Genomic DNA, 20,108 nt, shown 5'->3' with positions numbered 1-20,108 from the left:
ATGTTGTACAGAATGGCGCCTAAAAGTTGTTGTTTAGCCATATTCTTCCCAAGAGCTTTCTCTTAGTGCAACGCGATGGATCCCCAACTAGATCTGGCAATCAATCGATTTGATTGAAAAGTGGGCGATTTCAGCGATTTTGATGACAAACTATGGCAGCATGAAACGTTCGTTGATCATCATTCAATCCCGGGTAACGTCAGGTATCCCTATTAGTTGTACTTATAAAATATTACTCGATTTATTTACGCTCACAAGTAATATACCAAATATCCACAAATTCCGGTACTTATACAGATAAAGACACAGACAAAAATCGCATTCTAAATATAAACACTTTTATTTCCTTACGTATCAGGAACAAATAAGTATCCTTATTAAAAATTACAAAAAATTATCGAGTACAAGTTTCATTGAAAGTAAAAATCAATTTTATCCTATTTTGCGCGAGTCGTCCATTTTTAAAAGCAATGTTAACATTTGCCAAAATGACGAACTAAATTATCTGCCCTGTTTTCAGATAAACATTCAAAATTATTTGGTTCGTTCAAACTGCAATTTTTACGATAAAATTGATTTTTAAATTTAACTTTTTATAACCTGAATTATGATGTAGATGATGAAAAAATATTTATTGTTAATTTTAGTAAGTTTAAAGGGTAATGATACTATGATATCTTCAAACTGAAAAAAAAATTGTCAAGTTCAATAGTTAAACTACTATTGAGAATTTTTGCATTTCATTAACGTTCTTTGATTATTATCCACTAGCAGGACCCATTAACCGGCGTTGCCCGGTGGAAGCCCCCCCCCTCGCCCAAAAGTAAACTGCAATTGTTGATCACCTGTAGGTACTGTTTGAATCTGGAAAAAGCAAATAAAGGAATGCGTAAATCCGTATAGAATAATAAAGTTAGGAAAAATGGTCCATTAAAATAAGAATATAAAGTATAAACAGATTTTTTAGAATGTAGGGATTCTCATTGTATATGGACTGTTTAGATTGATAGAAACTCCCCATGTTAAGAACGGCTTTCGGAATAGACACCACCAACCTCCCCTAGGAATAGGCATCCCCAAAATCCCCAGGTAAAGAACGTATATCGGAGCAGAGCACCCCCTTTTAGTTAGGGGGTGGTAAATAAAAACATCCACCAAATTTAACTGAAAATCGTATACAGCTTACCCACCCGCAAATGATATGGTTGGTGACAATGTCGATAGGAGAGAAGTGGATTTTTGTATTACGCACGCGAGTACAAATCTGTCAGAAATTGAATTGCATGACAGAATGCATGTGTTTATATATCTAGAAGCACTTGTCTACGCAAAATTTGAATGATATTTTCGTAATCAGGATAGACGAAAACTTATAAAAGTGGTCATTGTAACGCAAAATGTGGAGGTGGATGTGATTAAAAATTTATCCCCACTCCAAAAAAAAAAAAAAAAAAAAAAAAACGTGTACGCGTGTAAAGCAACAAAAATAAGCAAAGGTGAACATTTTTTGGTGAATTTGCAGTTTTGCCTCCTCGCTATTTTAAAATAGTTTAATCAGGTTAAATGCTTCACGATATCTTTGTTTTCATTAAGTTGTTAGGTGGAAAGCCGCTGTTTTACAATTTGTCATTATACTTAGGGTGATCTCCCTTGTACTAAGAGATTCGTTCATTTTTTCATCTCATAAATTAGGACGTTAATAATAATGCTGTCACTAAGTTTAGTACGTGCACTTTTGTCACCGTAGTGAGTCATCAGGAGGCTCTAGTTGAAGGTCCTATTTCGTCAGTTAAATTTTCGTCTAGGTGACGAAAATGAAGAGAAAAATGCCGGCTGAGTTCAGACAGAAAAGTCTTAAAAAAATCAAGTCTAAAGAGGAGGAAAAGAAAAAAGTGCGAAAGTTAAACCTCTGACGAGTGAAAGTGACGTTGCAAGCAACAATAATTAGCTTGTTCCTCAAATATTCCAAGTGAAAAGGAAAGTGTATAATATTAATTTATTTTTTATTGCGGACCATTATTCTCATCTTTATTGGTTGTGACGTTTCGGCCAACTATTCCTCTGGCCTTCGTCAGGAAGTAACCGCGACGGACAGGAACTTCGATCCGTCGCGGTAACCTCTACGGTTCCAGATGAGCATTGTCGGAAGATAGCGGTTTCAATCCTACCCAAAGCCGGTCAGAGGCTTACTTGGCCAAAACGTGGTGAGACGACAACAACTACGGATGGCAGTAATTGCTGAGAATGCAGTTAGGAGATTTGAAGTTCCTATCCGTCGCGGTTACCACCTGACGAAGGCCAGAGGAATAGTTGGCCGAAACGTCACAACCAATAAAGATGAGGATAATAGTCCGCAATAAATAAATTAATATAAATAATACTCATCTCGATAATGAATTCCAATTAAAATAATATATAAAGTGTATAATCTTCAATGGAGCAACAAGAAGAGCCTTCTCTAAGAAAAGTTTTCGTTCAACTAAGCCGTTGACACCACATCCGATCAAGTAATGTTTTTTTCCCAAGTAAAAGCCGACAAATATGAGTAAAAGAAAGTTGGAAGAGACGCAGATCCTTTGATACAAAAACGAAAATGAAACGAGACATTTTTATTCTTATGCTATCGTAAGTAGGAATGACAATTCTTCTCTAAAAAAAGTTCCGTATAAATTATCCTTGCTTCTAAAAAAACATAAAAAAAACAAATAAACAAAACAAACAAACTATTCTTACCTAAAAGTAAGTTTTGCCGCTTTCTTAATCTTTTAATTCTATTTCTCTCCTGAACTCTTACTAGAACCTTTAACGTCCAAGGATGGAATACTGTTGCCACATCTGGGCAGGAGCTGCTAGAAAGGACTTGTCCTGCCTTGATAGAGTTCAAAATAGACTTCGTAGCTTGGTAGGAGATGTCCTTTTCTCTTCCTTGCAACCTCTATCTCACAGAAGAGATGTTGCGAGTTTGTCTCTGATGTATCGTTATTTTCATGGAAAGTGTTCGACTGAGCTTCAATCTATGGTCCCCCCCTCGCCAAACTTTCACAATAAACACTCGTCTAGCTGTACACACTATCAATAATTCCCCCCACTCTTTATCTGTGCCTAAACCTAAACGTAATTTCCATGAACAAAGCTTCTTTCTTAGAACTGCACGCCTGTGGAATTGTCTTCTGTTTTCCTGCTTTCCGGTTGACTACAATATGGTTGTGTTCAAGTCTAACGTAAATAAGTTCTTGATGAGCCGTTCTATATAAGTTATCAAATTTACCAAATTTTCATTACTAATGATTACTATGTTGTCCAATTTCTACTGTACACTCTTTAACCCTTATCCTTGAGTGGCCTCTTGGCCTTGATAAGTGGTGATGCCTATGTCAAAAAAAAAAAAGTTCGTTAAAAGAGACATTTTTGGGCAGTCAAAATACCGTCTTTTATACGGTTAAAAGGTGAACTTTAGACTCCATTTTTTCTCTCCCTCCCATTTCAATGTACTGTTTCCCTCTTTAAATAAAAGTTTATAATTATTTCAAGTGTTTTCCCCTCTTTCTCCTTGGCTTACTTGTAAATGGTTATATGTAATTTGTTTTTACGAGTTCTAAAATTTAAATACGTCCAATTTGGCTGTTACTAAGTTAAATTCAGACATTCTGCCAAAAAATAATTATGCGAGTGCTGCTAGTTGTCTATTTGGACTAGTGTTCCAACCCAATGTTTTTTTTAGCTTCTATTTTACTAAGATTTGGGGGCGAAAGCCATTTCTGTCAGTCTACAGGTTTGGGAGTTGTTCTATAAAGCGATACTTTAATTGAACTAAAAGATGTCGTTTTTGCCCAAACTGGAAATTGCACTTAACATCTATGTTCACTTGACTGTGACTGCCGTCCCTGCTTAATTTGTATTGCTCTTTGTCGTAATCTTGTCTTATTGGTATTTTATTTTTTGCGCGCTTTGTGGGCGGCCATTTTGTCTTAGTATCTTCTTGGCATGCTTGGTGAGCTGCGATATTGTTTTGTCCAGTTTACATTTGGTGGGTAATTTAAGCGCCAAATATAGGTAACGTTATTGTCAGTTGTATCCCCCGCTGTTTGTGATAAATAGAGAAGGGTTAGGCGGAGAGGAATCTATAAAAATTGCTGTCAGCTGAACTTTAAAAAAAGTTAAAATACGCTAAGAATAAAATGTTAGTGGTATTTGAGGCATTGGGATCATCGAATGAAATGAAAGAAACTAGATTTTCTTTGTATAAAAGTCAGATCAATATTTGGCTGATACTAAGTTCAATTCGAACAGCACCAAAAGTTTTCACGAACGCTTTACAAAAACATACTTTTGTCTTTCGTTTGTTTTTTTTTAGTGGGGGTAATCAATTATAGAACTTGTACAGTGTTTAACATGTGCTTCTGCAGTTTAATTAACCGTTTTTCCCTAAGTAACACGCCGACATTAAGCGAGCAGAAGAACCGTATAATATTTAACAGAAATTCTTTTTACATTGGGGGGGGGGGGAGAACAACACCCTGCCGCCTCCCAAATGTAAACAGAATCTTTTGTGTTTACATTTCAAAACTGTAGATGTGTGTAAGTTTGTTTCGAGAATTCCTAAGGGTGTGTGTGTATAGACATTATTTTACTTGTACATGCTAGTCCCATGGAATAAGGCTATCAGTAGTAAGTGTGTGTCTTTTTAGCGGCTAATAGTTATTTTAGCGATCGCTAGGGTGTCCTGTTAGCATAGCTAAGCGCTGTAAGAAAATCCGATGATCATTATGAAAGTTGCTACCTGTGAATGTCTGTTGCGTTATATGAGTTTAGCAATATGCGAAGGTCGGTTTCTGAGTTGTTATAAATATGTAAATCGTCTTATTGTTTCAATGAGGAGTGCGCCGCTTTTCAACGTTTAGAAGTGTTCGTTTATGTATCAAATCGGTTCATTCCGGAATATGAAAATGGTCGGTTTAAGCCAATCGAAAACGCCGAAATGTTGTCGGGGAGAAGTTATTAATTTTGACCCGTAAGTCGGGAAGAGTATGTTATGTATATGTATGCAATCATCTAGTTACGAAGGGTGTCATAGCACTGTAGTAGAGAAATGCAGAATAGTACCCGGCGACGACTGGTTGCAGTGGTAGGATTACATTTAGAGAGAGATAAGTAGTACTTCTTCCTCTTATAATGCTGCGATTGTGATCGTTGTTTTCCACGGATGGAATGTAGCAATTTAATAGCACGAGTAAATGCGTATGTAACGGCGTTAAAAAGTTACATAAGATGGTCGGTAATACTATAGATATAATAAATGTGCATGTGGCATATTTTATTGTAAACCTACGGTAATTTGGTACAGAGGGGAATTTCTGCAATCAAAATCTTATATACAGGAGGAGGAGGAGGAGGAAGGATAGTGCTTGAAAAAAGTGTGTTTATGACAACAAATGAAATCCTTTACTCTCTGAGACAGATGGCGGCGTACTGAATGTAAGCGATGCACAGTTGCAGTCTGGAGGTATCTGGCATCTGCCCAGATACTTAACTAATACGTAAAGCGTGTTTGAATCAATTCTCACCTTATTTATGCCATTATATTCATTTATTTATGACTGAACGAATGAGTCCAACCAGGTCAGTTAAAAATTTTTCAATAATTTACGCAATAATTTTTCCTAATTTTTGGTGAGGATACTTTTTTTTTTTACCTGATACGTAAGTATATCAGAGTTTTTATTTGGAATACGATTTTCATCTGTGTCTTTATCTATATAATCACTAGGGCTATAACAAGAGAATATTATTTTGACTCTCGAGTATATATCAGTTAATATCTTATATGTTTTTAGATGGAGTGATGTGGTTCTCAATTGATTAACTATGTCTGTGTTGAGAGTCAAAATAATGAAAAGAATATTCTCTTGTCATAGCCCTAATAATCACACAAAATTCCTAATGAGTGCAAATATAAAAAAAGCCAACTGATTCCAAAGTGCAAGATTGGTTGGTTGTTTTACGGTATATCAACCCTTTTCAGGTTATTTAATGCCGAATCCAAAGATTGAGAAGAAAATTATTTTAATAGAATATATTTGTTGTTTTCAAGTCGGTTTCTATCCAGCCCATATTTGGGGCCCTAACAGGTACTACCACTCCGGGTCAGAGTGGACCTGGGAGCAATGGCAATTAAAGGCTGGCCCTACACTCCCCAAAGCCCGCAAGCTGGGGCCTCACCACTGGATATAGTTTAAGGTCATATCCAAGACCAAAAGTACAAGAAGGGCAACGTTTTACAAAACTTGTATGTGTGTGTGTGGAGGGGGTGATGATGAAAGAAGCAAAACCTTCTTATGCTAATAAGTTTATTCATGTTTTAACTGCTTTGTTGTCTTCGTCCATTAACAAGCGTGGTGCCTTCGAATACACGAAGAAAACTATTTTCAAATTAAAAAAGGGCATATTATACATTGCTGCTTCGTTGGCAAAACCAAACAAGGAAAAAGGAAAATTATTTGGCTTGTTTGTTTTCGCTTCGACTGTCAGCCCAAAAAGGCTAGAAAAAGCGTTCAAAGTTGCTCCTTTTATACCAATGATCACGTGGTTAAATCAACACCATGGTCACGTGATCCGGAACTTCACATATAAAGAAAAAAAGGCACCCTAACAATACGTATACAAAAGGCTGTTGTGTATAAGCATAAAAATAAACCAACGAAATATATTATATATTAAAACTGCTTTTAAAAATAAGAACATGCTTTAAAAATGTGCCATTTTAATGCATTTGTCCCACCATACCCGAATGCCTACTGGAGAGAACTTGAATGCCTAGTAGACACTATTCTTGAGTCTCTAAGGTTTCTTTATACAAAGACTTTTCAGAACAACTTGGTATGAGGATATTTTTCCTGAAATTAAACCCTGACTTCAAAATAAAAATATTTAATACTCGCAGCGCAAATAAGATCTTCTCGCTATGGCCTAACTAACACTGGCTTTTACAAAGAATGGTGCACCCTCTCCAAGTGATGTTACCTCAAGTGGCAGCATGAAGCTTGATACTCTACCAGACGATGAATTCTTGTCCTGGAATCCAGCAAGTGCAATAAACTAAAAATAAAGGTATATACTATAACATATATTAAAACGATCAATTCGGGAGAGGTAAATTATGTTCTCAACTTCTTTACTAACTCAGTATTCGTTAGATAAATAACTTTAATGAGACATTCGGATATCTGTGCGTCTTATATAGAATTCAAGTGTTTGCCCCTGGTAGAGGGTCTCTTGTTTTTATGAGAACTTCGACTGAAGAAAGATAAAAAAAGAAAATGAACCAAGTGCAAAAGAGATTCAAACAGTCTTTTAAAATTTTAAAGAAGATCTCTCGGCTGGAATATAGGTGATAAGAAAATTGAAAAAAAAAAAAAAAAAAAATTAAAGCCCGATCGTTAAACGAGATATCAATTAATGACCACAAAACCTCCTCAGGTGAATAAGTTTATTCATTTTTAAACTGCTTTGTCATTTTCGTCCATTAACAAGCGTGATATCTTCACCTACACGAAGAAAAAAAAACAAACTTTCAAATGAACAATGGTATATTATTACGTTTTCTTATTCGTGATTACCAAGCAACAAAATAAGTAGGTCATCGACAACATTGTTCATGTTGCTTGAGTTCCGCTTTCTGCCGAGCGGACGGATCGTCGGTGACAAGCAAAAGTAATGTTCTTTGATATTTTCCACGTTCTTTTTATAATTGAAAATGCAAGAAATATTTTGTTTTGTTTTGTTTAAGAAAATACTCAAACAAATCTGTCTATTTTTCAAAATGAGTTAATTTTTAATAAAATGTTATAATAATATATTTTATTAATAATTTATTTTTTAACAAATATTTTTTTTCATAAAAAGTAAATTATGTTATAATAAAAAATGTTTACATAACAAATAAAATTTTCTTTGATTTTTTTTATAGATACTCAAACGAATCATAATCAACTGATTAAAAATATATTTTTTTAGAAAATATGTTATAATGAAAAAATATATTTTTATATAAATATTTTTTTTTCAACAAAAATTAGTTTACATAAAAATAGCGGCACTTCAGCATCACTGTGAAAGAACCACTTTTTTGCTTTTCAGTTTGACGATTTCAAAAGTTCACAGCAAGAGCAAACAAATGAAATTTTCGAATGCATTGAGAAGATTTTTTGTTACGCATTTATTGAATTAAAATAAATTTAAGAAAATTATAAAGACACAAAATAGATCTTTTTAGCATGAAAATAGAGATGTTAAAACAAAAAATAGAGATTTTTAAAAATATATTTTTTCGTAACAAAGTAAAACTTCTGCAATTTTCGTAACTAACAAAATATAAATAATCATTAAACTTTACTGTTTATAATGAATGGATGAAAATTCCTATTTACAATGCCCCCCCCCCCGGGACAAAGTTAGACACCAGAGTCTTTTTTTTAATGTGGAGAAAAGGAACAAAAACTAAAAATTGTGTCAGTCGTTAAGGATTTCTCCTCCACTGAGAGAGAATAAGAAATTGAAGTGTAGCACCTGAAGAACAGATACTATACTTTGATCTTGGCCCGAAGTTGAAAGTTGTCAAAACGTATGACTTTTAAAATATATAAATATTATTGAAATGTATGCGAATTTTGAGAAAACTATTTTTGATGCTTATTAAGCTATAGTCGACAAATCGATTTTTAAAAATCTATCGTTTTAAGTAAAAACTATACTACGTACTTAATTATGTCGAAAATAATAATATATCCAAAAATTATGAAAATTCATCGAGTATAATTTTTTAGTTTGGACTCATTTTCCCAAACTAAACCTATCCAACAGCGAGCCAGCCGCCATTTGTCTTTTTCAAATATATCGATAAACGCTGCATGTTTTACAACCCGAATAAACATTTTACATTAAATAAAACACTAAAAACTTATTCAGTTAAGTAGGAAAGTAACTTATCTTGCATTTGGTAACATTCATTTGTTTTATATAGTTTTTTTTTGATAACTTTTTCGAACCTATGTGTACAGTAATACAAACCCCAAATAAGTGTTACCAAAGGCAAGATAAATTATTCTTCTACCGAACTAAATAAGTTCTTAATTAATATATCCAAAAATTATGAAAATTCATCGAGTAGAACAACCGCTATTGTGTTTTTAGTAAAAAAAAAAAAAAAAGTCTATCGCTACAGACAACAAATATTGCAGCCACGAACAAATAATCTAAAATATTCCTTTCGGAGTTATGTCCCCTTGTGTATAGCCTCCTACTGCTTTTATAATATCTAAGAAAATGTGAGTAGACCTAATTTTCCGTAAAAATTACTTTTAACTAGAAATAAATTTCTACTCAATGATTTTCGTAATTTTTGAATATATTACTAATTTCGGGATGACAATTAAGTACGTAATATTGTTTTTGCTGCAAACAATTTATTAAAAATGATCGGTCAATTAACTGTATTTTAACAAGCACCCTATATTTTGCGATATTTTCAAATTTTCTTAATAAAGTCCAAACTTTATTATTTGTAATGAATGAATGAATGTTGTCTGCCCCTGTGTTATTTATTTGCTTCACCACTGAGCAAATTAGGCACAAGGCCGTTTTTAGTGCACTTTCGAAATCTCCAAACAGAAAATCAAAAACAGTGGTTCCTTCGCAGTAGTGCACAGCAAAATGTTGTTTATTTTAAAATCGTGTTTTTTTTTGGTGTAAAATGGTGTTTATTTTAAAATCGTGTTTTTTTGGGTGTAAAATGGTGTTTATTTTAAAATGTTGTTTTTCTTTACAAATATTTAAATGAATTGGGATTTTTTTTTCTCAAAACGTGTTTGCAACAGAAAAACTTCCAATACTTTTGAAACGTTTCTTCATTAATTTCCTTTTTATGGAACATCACAAAAAACGTATTCAAAACATTTTTAGATTTTCAATTAAGAGAAAAAATGGAAAACATTAACGAAACATTAATCAGAAGGAACTTTATTTTGGATGTTACCAGTGCTTCGTTCGCTTTGCGATAATAAAAAAAAAGCTATATAAAATACTGTTAGAAACTCACTCAATATATATTACTGTGGCATAGGCTGACATATATTCGGTGGGTTTCTAACAGTATTTTGTATAATTTTTTAGTTTGGACTCATTTTCCCAAACTAAACCTATCCAACAGCGAGCTAGCCGCCATTTGTCTTTTTCAAATATATCGATAAACACTGCATGTTTTACGACCCGAATAAACATTTTACATTAAATAAAACACTAAAAACTTATTCAGTTAAGTAGAAAAGTAACTTATCTTGCATTTGGTAACATTCATTTGTTTTATATAGTTTTTTTTTTGATAATTTTTTCGAATCTATGTGTACAGTAATACAAACCCCAAATAAGTGTTACCAAAGGCAAGATAAATTATTCTTCTACCGAACTAAATAAGTTCTTAATGGGTTTACTTACATTAAAACGTTTCATTGTCCCGAAAAAAAAAAACAAATCGTGTGGAGCGTTAAGTGAACACAAGAAAAATGGCCGCGAATTGATACCTTAATAGTTGAAGTCTTGATAATAACTTAAAATAAAAAGTAAAACAAAATACTGCTAGAAACCCACCCAATAAATATCACGGAAATATTTATTGTGTGTGTTTCTAACAGTTTTGTTTAATTTTTATTTTTAAGTTATTATAGAAACTTCAAATATTTTGGTGTCAATTCGCGGCTATTTTTTTTCCTTCTCACCTAACGCTAGACACGATTTGGTTTACGAACTGAATACACATTTTAAAGTGACCCCCCCCAAAAAAAAACAAAAAAACGACTAAAACTTTTCCAGCTAGGTAGAAGAGTGACATATTTTTCCTTTAATAACATTTATTTGTTATATATATATATATATATATATATATATATATATATATATATATATATATATATATATATATATATATATATATATATATTACCACTTTTTTCGTACCAATGTGTATAGTAAAACAAACCAGGAGACTTATACATTCAGATGTGTAAATATCAATAGTAGTCATGTGAGGACAAAAAAAGAAAACATATTTTTCGATTCAATAATGAGCAGCTGTATCTATCCAACAAATTATAAAACTGAGTCTCCTTACTGCATCAGTTGCTTGGAAACTGGGTAGAAAGTTACCAGTTAAACATCCGTTCTTGATAATCAGTCCGACATGTGTGTGTGGGGGAGCATGAAGTGTCGGACTGAGGTACGCCGCCTAGGTATTACTGAGAAGATCCACCCTCTCAGGCCTTGCCACTCGGCTTTCAGGTGGGGCAAGTTTATCGAACACAAGACCCCAGGGCCCTGAATCTGAAGACTTGCCGCTATGCCATTCCCTAAAGGCGAAGAATATGCTACAATTTTAATAGTTTTTACTGATTTGTTGTTTTGTATGTGGTACTTTTTTACTTAAAATAATTTTTTTTTTACTTTTTTACTTAAAATAATTTTTTTTTACTTTTTTACTTAAAATAATTTTTTTTTTTTACCTTTTTACTTAAAATAATTTTTTTTTACTTTTTTACTTAAAATAATTTTTTTTTACTTTTTTACTTAAAATAATTTTTTTTTACTTTTTTACTTAAAATAATTTTTTTTTACTTTTTTACTTAAAATAATTTTTTTTTACTTTTTTACTTAAAATAATTTTTTTTTACCTTTTTACTTAAAATAATTTTTTTTTACTTTTTTACTTAAAATAATTTTTTTTTACTTTTTTACTTAAAATAATTTTTTTTTACCTTTTTACTTAAAATAATTTTTTTTTACTTTTTTACTTAAAATAATTTTTTTTTACTTTTTTACTTAAAATAATTTTTTTTTTACTTTTTTACTTAAAATAATTTTTTTTTACTTTTTTACTTAAAATAATTTTTTTTTACTTTTTTACTTAAAATAATTTTTTTTTTACTTTTTTACTTAAAATAATTTTTTTTTTTACTTTTTTACTTAAAATAATTTTTTTTTTTACTTTTTTACTTAAAATAATTTTTTTTTTACTTTTTTACTTAAAATAATTTTTTTTTTACTTTTTTACTTAAAATAATTTTTTTTTTACTTTTTTACTTAAAATAATTTTTTTTTTTACTTTTTTACTTAAAATAATTTTTTTTTTTACTTTTTTACTTAAAATAATTTTTTTTTTACTTTTTTAAGCGCGGAATACATTACCTTAATACTAATCGGGATTAATTTCACCCCTCATGTGATGCCCCCTGGATGGGGGAGTGACATATATATATATATATATATATATGTATATATATATATATATATATATATATATATATATATATATATATATATATATATGCCACTAAAAATAAATATAAATTGCAATAAGTTTACCAAGGTAATCAAAATGGTAAACTTAAAATATATTATAAATATTAAAGAGTTAATATTTACAAGTAAAGTAATCTCAACCAGATGTAAAAGCTCAATAAAACCGAAAAGGAAATAGAGCTTATAATATGAACAAATGATTAATAAAACATGTTAAAAGACATCTTGAAAAAGAGTTAAAAACATATTTAATTTTAAAAAGGAAGCACAAGATAAGTGGATAGTCCTTAATCCGCGGAGTTTCGAAGTAATACTCTCCTTCTCATCAGAGGGCAGGAATTAGCAAAATGCGGGATCGGATTTTGCATGTAAAAGTATTTAATGAAACTACAAGCAAGTCACAGATCTTACTTGGTTAAAAAAAGGGTGAGGTAAGGGGAATAGGAGGTAAAAGAAAATGATAAAAATATTTCACATGAATGGAGAGTCCGGTGAAGAGTAAAAAATCCAAGAATGGTAAAATCCCAAACGGTTGAATTAAAAATTCCCAATCCAATGGGTAAGTTCCAAATTAAAAAAAGACTATACATGTTAATGGCTCCGAATGAAATCTGTTTTAGAATATGACGTAACTTCGGTTACAGACATACGATAATGTTAACAATACACATGCTTATAATCATGAGAGACACTTGAATAAAATTTTATCTCACTATGAGAAATGTGAACTAGTTTCGGTTGCAGCCATTTACCAAATCTTCATCGTGATGAGATCAAATATCTAAGTCATTTAATTTTGAATCTATTTCAGTGAATTATTGCTTTTTTTTAAAGCGATGTTAAAATCAAAATATACTTATAACTTAATATTACTCAGATGATCAAGGCTTTTGCGCGCGCTTAAGGTCGATGTAACCGATTATTAAAAAAAACAAAAAAAAAAAAAAAAAAAAACTGGACTGAAAACAAACAAACAATAAAACAAAATCAAAAGAGTAATACATTTTTTCAAAACTATATTTATTTGGTTTGTGCGGAGAATCCATTAAAATCGTTCAACTACGGACATTGATCCACCCACGCATTTACATTGGCCGGTCTATGCATAGTTATCGTATTTCGTGTTGCACCTTTATATCACGCGTACTTGTTGCAGTTCTCATACGAATTAAAGTCATCCTATCCCACAGACTTGTCTGATTCATAGTTGCCCGAACTAGTTGATCCTTGCCTTCCATATTTGGGTCATTGTTTAATCGGGTTTCAAAGTGTCATTTTGGTATCATGCAATTCTATAACGAATTGCATGATAAGCTGAATATCCACCCTACAAGCATTCGTTTATCAAATCAAACGCTTTCTTAATTATGGAAGGCCATAAGCTCTAACTCTACTTATATATAAAAAAAAACAATTGTGTGAGTTCGTTCCCTATTGACTCTAAAACGGCTGAGTCGATTTTTAAGTAATTTCATGCAAATATACTTTATGTGCTTGAGAGTGTTTTCTTTTAATATAGATTTTGTATCGAAATACAGCAGATAAGTATCGAAAATCGATAATAATAATAATAAAAAAATTCGATTAAAGCAGGCACAATCCGATTTTGAACAAAGTTAATAATTTTAATGTGCCTAGCATCACAAGCGCATTTTAGAAATGTTATCACCGCACAAGCAAAATAGCCCGGCGTATGAAATCAACACTAAATATTTTTATAAAACAGAGGCGCGTTCGAAATTAATGTTTCTGTTTAGGGCACACTCGAAATTGACATTTGAAATTTAAACTTTAATTAAAGCCATTATATAAAAATAATTTAATGAAATCAACAGTAGGTTCTCTACAGTGTAATGGTGACTACACTGTATTGTGGACTAAGTCTAGGCGACGAGATATGTGCAGCTTCCTCCCGGTGCACCACAGTGGGTTCCCGACTAAAGCAGGCAACCAATCGTTTTAGTTGAATAAAAACGGCAGATTTCATCGATTTTCGTGACAATAAAAGTATTGGAAGTGTGGAACATTCCTTGACCTATATTCAATCCCGGGCAACGTCGGGGTTGCCTGCTAGTAATATATAATTTTGGATGTTTCTCCAGTTTTTCTGGAGGCAGGTCCAGTCTAATAATATCTAAAACATTAGTGAAAAAAGAAACAACAAAAAAAACAAACATCTACGTTTACTCTAAATGACCAATCTTAGTTTTGCTGTCATTAATCTCTTTTTCAAAGTGTTTTCCCATTCGTTCCTTCTGCTGTTGGTTTCATCGTAACACTCGGTGTTTTATCTTCGGTTTTTTAAATATCTAATTCATTCACGGCTATCTGTTTTTTTTTAAAATCCCGTATTTATAGCTATATTTCCACTGTTATATAAAATTCACTTTGTGTGTGTGTGTGTGTGTGTGTGTGTGTGTGTGTGTATGTATGTATGTATGTGTGTGAGTTCTTTCCTCATAGGTTCCGAAACGGTTGAGCTTATCTTTTGCAAAAGCCCGGGTGCACCTCACCATTTTATTTTAATTTTTCTTATTAATGAGTTTAATTTACGATAAAAGAAGAGGAATCATTTAAAATCGGCGCAAATCATTTCTTCATTTGCATATCTTATAACTAAAAATTAATTAGAAGTGACTTTTCCAGGGCATTCATCGTCAAGCTGTAATATCAGCTGACGTGATATTGTAAACAAACACAGACGAAATTTGATGAACGTCATTGTCGTCGTCGTCGTTATTATTATTATTATTATTATTATTATTATTATTATTATTAATCCGCCGGGAAAATTATTCCTCGCAATATATGATTATCAATAGAGGATTGATTTTGTAATAATATATACACAATCTGCATAAATTAAAATATCATGTTTAAGCGCATTGTAAGACCGTGCAACCCCGGGCGTCCAAAGTTATAAAGTTATCTTGTGGCCGGGCGTCTAGCTACCAACTTATAAAGTTATCGTGAGATTTGATAAGTTTAAACCAGAATAGCATTAAAGCTGACAAATCAAATTTTAATTATTACCAGATAATGTTCATTTTTTTTTGTTGTACTAGGTTATTGGTACTATATAATAATGCACTCTCTAAAGTTTGTTTTAAAATTATCTAGTCCCGCTCGGATAACTTTTAACATAGAAACATTTTTCGATTATAACATAAATAAATAAATAAATAAATAAATAAATAAAATCAACAAGGGAGATAACTCATATTTTTGATTGAAGAATATAAAAGAACTGTTTCCCTTACACCTACAATATACTTTTCTGTATAAATTTAAATAACGTGTAAACAAATAAATAAGTAGAAACTAAAATGACTTGACTGAATTTCGGGCATTTTATAGTTCAATGATAGCTTAGCATTATTAGACTGGACTAAAGTTGAAGAGAGATTGAGAAAAAGTATCGGACATTACACTGTCATACATAATTATTATAAAAAAAAAAATCGGATTTTCGTAAACAAAACCTTGTATCTCATCTAAGACACTAGTAACTCCAAACTTAAAAATGGCGTCTTCTAAATTACATTCTCGAATATGATGCTGCTTCTTCCGATAATTAATTAAAACTGAATTAACAATTATTTTCTATTTTATAATAACAATCAAACGATAACTGATTATATAGACTACTAGAAGATGTCCCCGCGTTGACTGGTATTAAATGTAACATTTAATTCATAAAAAAATGAAGTGGCCAAGGTGGCAGAAAAAAAAATGGTGGGATTGTTCTACCGCTCCATTAGATATCTCACTGCTGATGCAATTCTCTACCTATATAAAAGCCAGGTACGTCCAAGGATGGAGTACTGTTGCCACATCTGGGCAGGAGCTGCTAGAAAGACTTTATCCTGCTGGAGACCTTGTGTAGCAGGCCTATCAAAAATCGTTGATATGTCAAGAGCAGTTGCCCTAGAAACGAAGCCCGCGTCGAGAAATTCACTAATCCCGTGGGATATTACTGCTAGCACACCGGTTGTAGATCTAGAATAGCGGAAACCATATTGCGTGTCACCGAGGAGGTGGTTTCTGTTTAGGTGGTTGATCACTTCTCTGTTGAACACAAATTCCAGAAGTTTACTCAAGGCGCACAGGAGACTGATTGGTCTGTACTGAGAGGGAGATGCCTGATCGCCTGAATTTTTAGATACGGGATAGACTGAAGAGGTTTTTTTTTCCCCAGAGTGTTGGACATGATTTCTCCTTAAGACAACGTTTAAACAGCTTTGTAAGTATAGAGGCTAGTTCTAGTTGAAGCTTTTTCCAGCATTATAATTGGAATAACATCGGTGCCAGTTACTTTACTGGGATCGAGATTTTTTGACAAGCTTGGCAACATCACGCACAGATATTTGTATGTCGCATAGCGTGTTTTCAGAGGCAGGAGGAAATATGGGGGTATGCCGGTGTAACGTAAAATTTTTTCTTTTTTTTATCTATAACAGAAGAAAGACTATGTTATATATATATATATATATATATATATATATATATATATATATATATATATATACTAGCATGGGTACCCGGCGTTGCCCGGGTATTTGGAGGCGTATGTTGAGCAAAAAAAAAAAAGTGGTCAATTTTTGAAACTTTTACCCTCTATTATGACCCCTTAACATTTATTGTTTTGGGCTCAAATCAAGTTATTAAGACAGATCCATGTCCAATGAACCTATATCTAAAATTTCAAGTGTTTAGACGGAAAATTGTCGGAGGAGTTTGGTAGAATTCTCAAAGGTCAAATCGTTGAACTTTGACCTCTTAATCGCCAAATTTCTGGCCGAAAACTGATCACGTCGATTTTCCCAAATCTCAGTACCCTGTATATCAAATTTCGAGTTTGTAGACTAAAAATTGTCAGAGTTATTGCGTAGGGAAATGTACACACACAGACACACAGATACACAGATACACACACAGACATTTTCACTTATATATATGTGTGTGTGTGAGTGAGTGAGTGTGTGTGTGTGTGTGTGTGTGGTGGAGAGAGAGAAAGAGAGAGATGAATGAACTGAGATAGATAGATAGATAGATAGATAGATAGATAATGTTGACACTTAAAACCATTTTTCTTTTTCTTTTGAAAGGGTTAATCTATTTTTTACTCCTATTTTTCAACCGACATAACCTTTTACGGAGAGTGTGTTAGAGTTCACCGCGCGGAATGTTTCAAGGTCTCTTCTTTGCAGTGAAACCACAAGAGAAAACAATTACCAGTTCTGTGCTTGGTAGTCGCCACATCAAACAACTCGTTTCAAACCCCAAATGGATTCAAACGATATTACGCCTCTCGTTTTTTTTTTCACGCGTTGGTTGTCATTACTACATGTGGCATAATCATACATGTATCCTAAAGCGTTTTACAACGGAGAATTCATCAGTCAATGCAGACATTGAACTAAAAATAGGAAACGTACTCTTTCTTTTCCGCACTCTCTACCTTTTTTCCTCTCTCCCTCTCTCTCACTCTCTCTTTCTCTCTCTCCCTCTCTCTATCTTTCTTTCTCTCTAGGAGGATGCAACAAAGTCTCGTACCAATATCAACCGCATTTATTCCAATGGGGTTATATGGCCTTCCGTAGGTTGATTAGCCAACATGGTCGACCGATGTTGACGTCACGTGGTAATTTAAAATTGCGAAATGCGGATATAGGAATGAAATGCGTTTTAATAGTTTTTGATACAAAAAAACAAAACAAAAAAAAAAACGACATTTTTTTGTGATTACTCTTTTTCAGACAATTTTTTTACGGAAGTTTTTTGCATTTAACGAGAATTTGAATAAAAGAAAGAAAGAAAAAAGGAAGTTGTGACAACATGTTCTTATTAAATGGGTTCATCACGAGATTAGCTCATTTGTATAATTCAAATGAAAATTTTGAAGAAAGTATATGAAATATAATTAAAAATAATTAAAATAATTAAAATAAATAAAACTAAAATAATATTTACGTGGACAGATCTCTTTTGAAAGATTTAGGTAATAAATTCTCTGAAAAAGAGAAGACACAAAAAAAGATTGCCGGAAAAAATTTAAATGAACGAATCACTTTCATAAGATTTCGGTAAAAAATGGTTTGAAAAATAGAAGACGCAAAAAAAAAAAAAAAAAAAGAGTCGGTTTTATTTCTTTATTTTATTTCTTTATTTTTTATTATTTTTTATCAAAAATTATTAAAACGCATTTCGGGGAGTATATCCGCATTTTGCAATTTTACATTATCATGTGACGTCAGCATCGGTGGGCCATGTTGGCTAATCAACCCACGAAAGCCCATATAGCCGGATGGGCACAACATTAAAACTACTTAAATTACAGTAATACTAAGACAATCTTGAATATTATGAACACCGAGAGGTGTGTGTTTTATAATGGTTTTCAGATTCAGGTACTCAAGAATACTAGATGCGAGAAAACAATATTGTAAGTTACTATAAATAGTAACAAGCAAAGGCGACCCTATCTATCTATCTATCTATCTATCTATCTATCTATCTATCTATCTATCTATCTATGCATGCACTCTTAACTATCTCTACGCGCACATATGCATTGTTATCGGGGTTTCTTCATATTGTAGCAAAATTCGAAAATTGAAATATTGACTTTTAAGTGAAACCCATAGCATCTACTGAATTGTCATGTCGCAGTAATGAAAATATATGCAAAGAAAACGAAAAACGATGAGGTACAACGTTAATTATTAATAAAAACATTTTTCGAAGACAGCGAAAATTAAGTTTTGCTAAACTGACCAAAGATTTTCAGTTTTCAGAAAAGATTTACCTCCCTTTTGTTACGATTAGAACTCTCCCCGACTTTTTTTTTTTTTGCAAAACTCAATTTTCGTCAATTGTCTTCTAAAACTATATTCTTTAATAATTAATTTTATACCTTATCGTTTTTCGTCATTTTTAGATATGCTCATTACTGTGACATGGCAATTCAGTAGATATCATTAGTTTCACTCGAAATTCAATATTTCAATTTGTCAATTTTGCTACTATAATTTTTATTTATATAGTATATACTTACGCATCTATTTTCGGTATCTAGGTTTCACGACCCTCGATTCGATGGAGAATGAAAAACGCAACATTTTACGAAACATCTAAAGCGTTCATTAGCACACACACACACACACACACACACACACACACACACACACACACACACACACACACACACACACACACACACACACACACGTGATTTTAAAAAATATTTCTTATCAGCTTGTTCAAGCTGGTGATGGGGCAATCTATTGAATGTCTAACATTCAGCCGCTAACTCAGATATCCCAACCGAGAGATCTTTTCAAGATTATGACCGCCCCTTTAAATGCCATAGTTTGAATCTCTCTCGTATTTGGTTCACAGGGTATGTTTGCCCGGTAGTTTTTGAAATTCTTTTTATAAGCCCCGTTGCTCCTATACTTACTGGAATGATAGAGATCTTACTAAGATTCCAGTTTCGTTTCATGTCATACATAAGACCTTGGTATTTCGTATCTGTGTGTGTGTGTGTATTTATTATTTGTAATTAATCTTTCAAGTTTAAAGCTCAATAAATAATATTTAATTCCAGCGCAAGTTATGCAAATATATATGACAATTAAGCTACACAGAATATTCCGCGATTCATTTTCATGAGAATTCGTCAGGCTTATATATAGCTGTATAGCGCAAAGATTAGAAGCTCCGACTGTTGTTTGGGCGATCGAGTTTCGATTCTGGCTTGA

This window comes from Euprymna scolopes, chromosome 1, assembly GCF_053919585.1.
Source record: "Euprymna scolopes isolate OS-2025 chromosome 1, ASM5391958v1, whole genome shotgun sequence".
Taxonomy (NCBI): Eukaryota; Metazoa; Mollusca; class Cephalopoda; order Sepiida; family Sepiolidae; genus Euprymna; species Euprymna scolopes.
Note: the sequence above shows the minus strand (reverse complement) of the source record.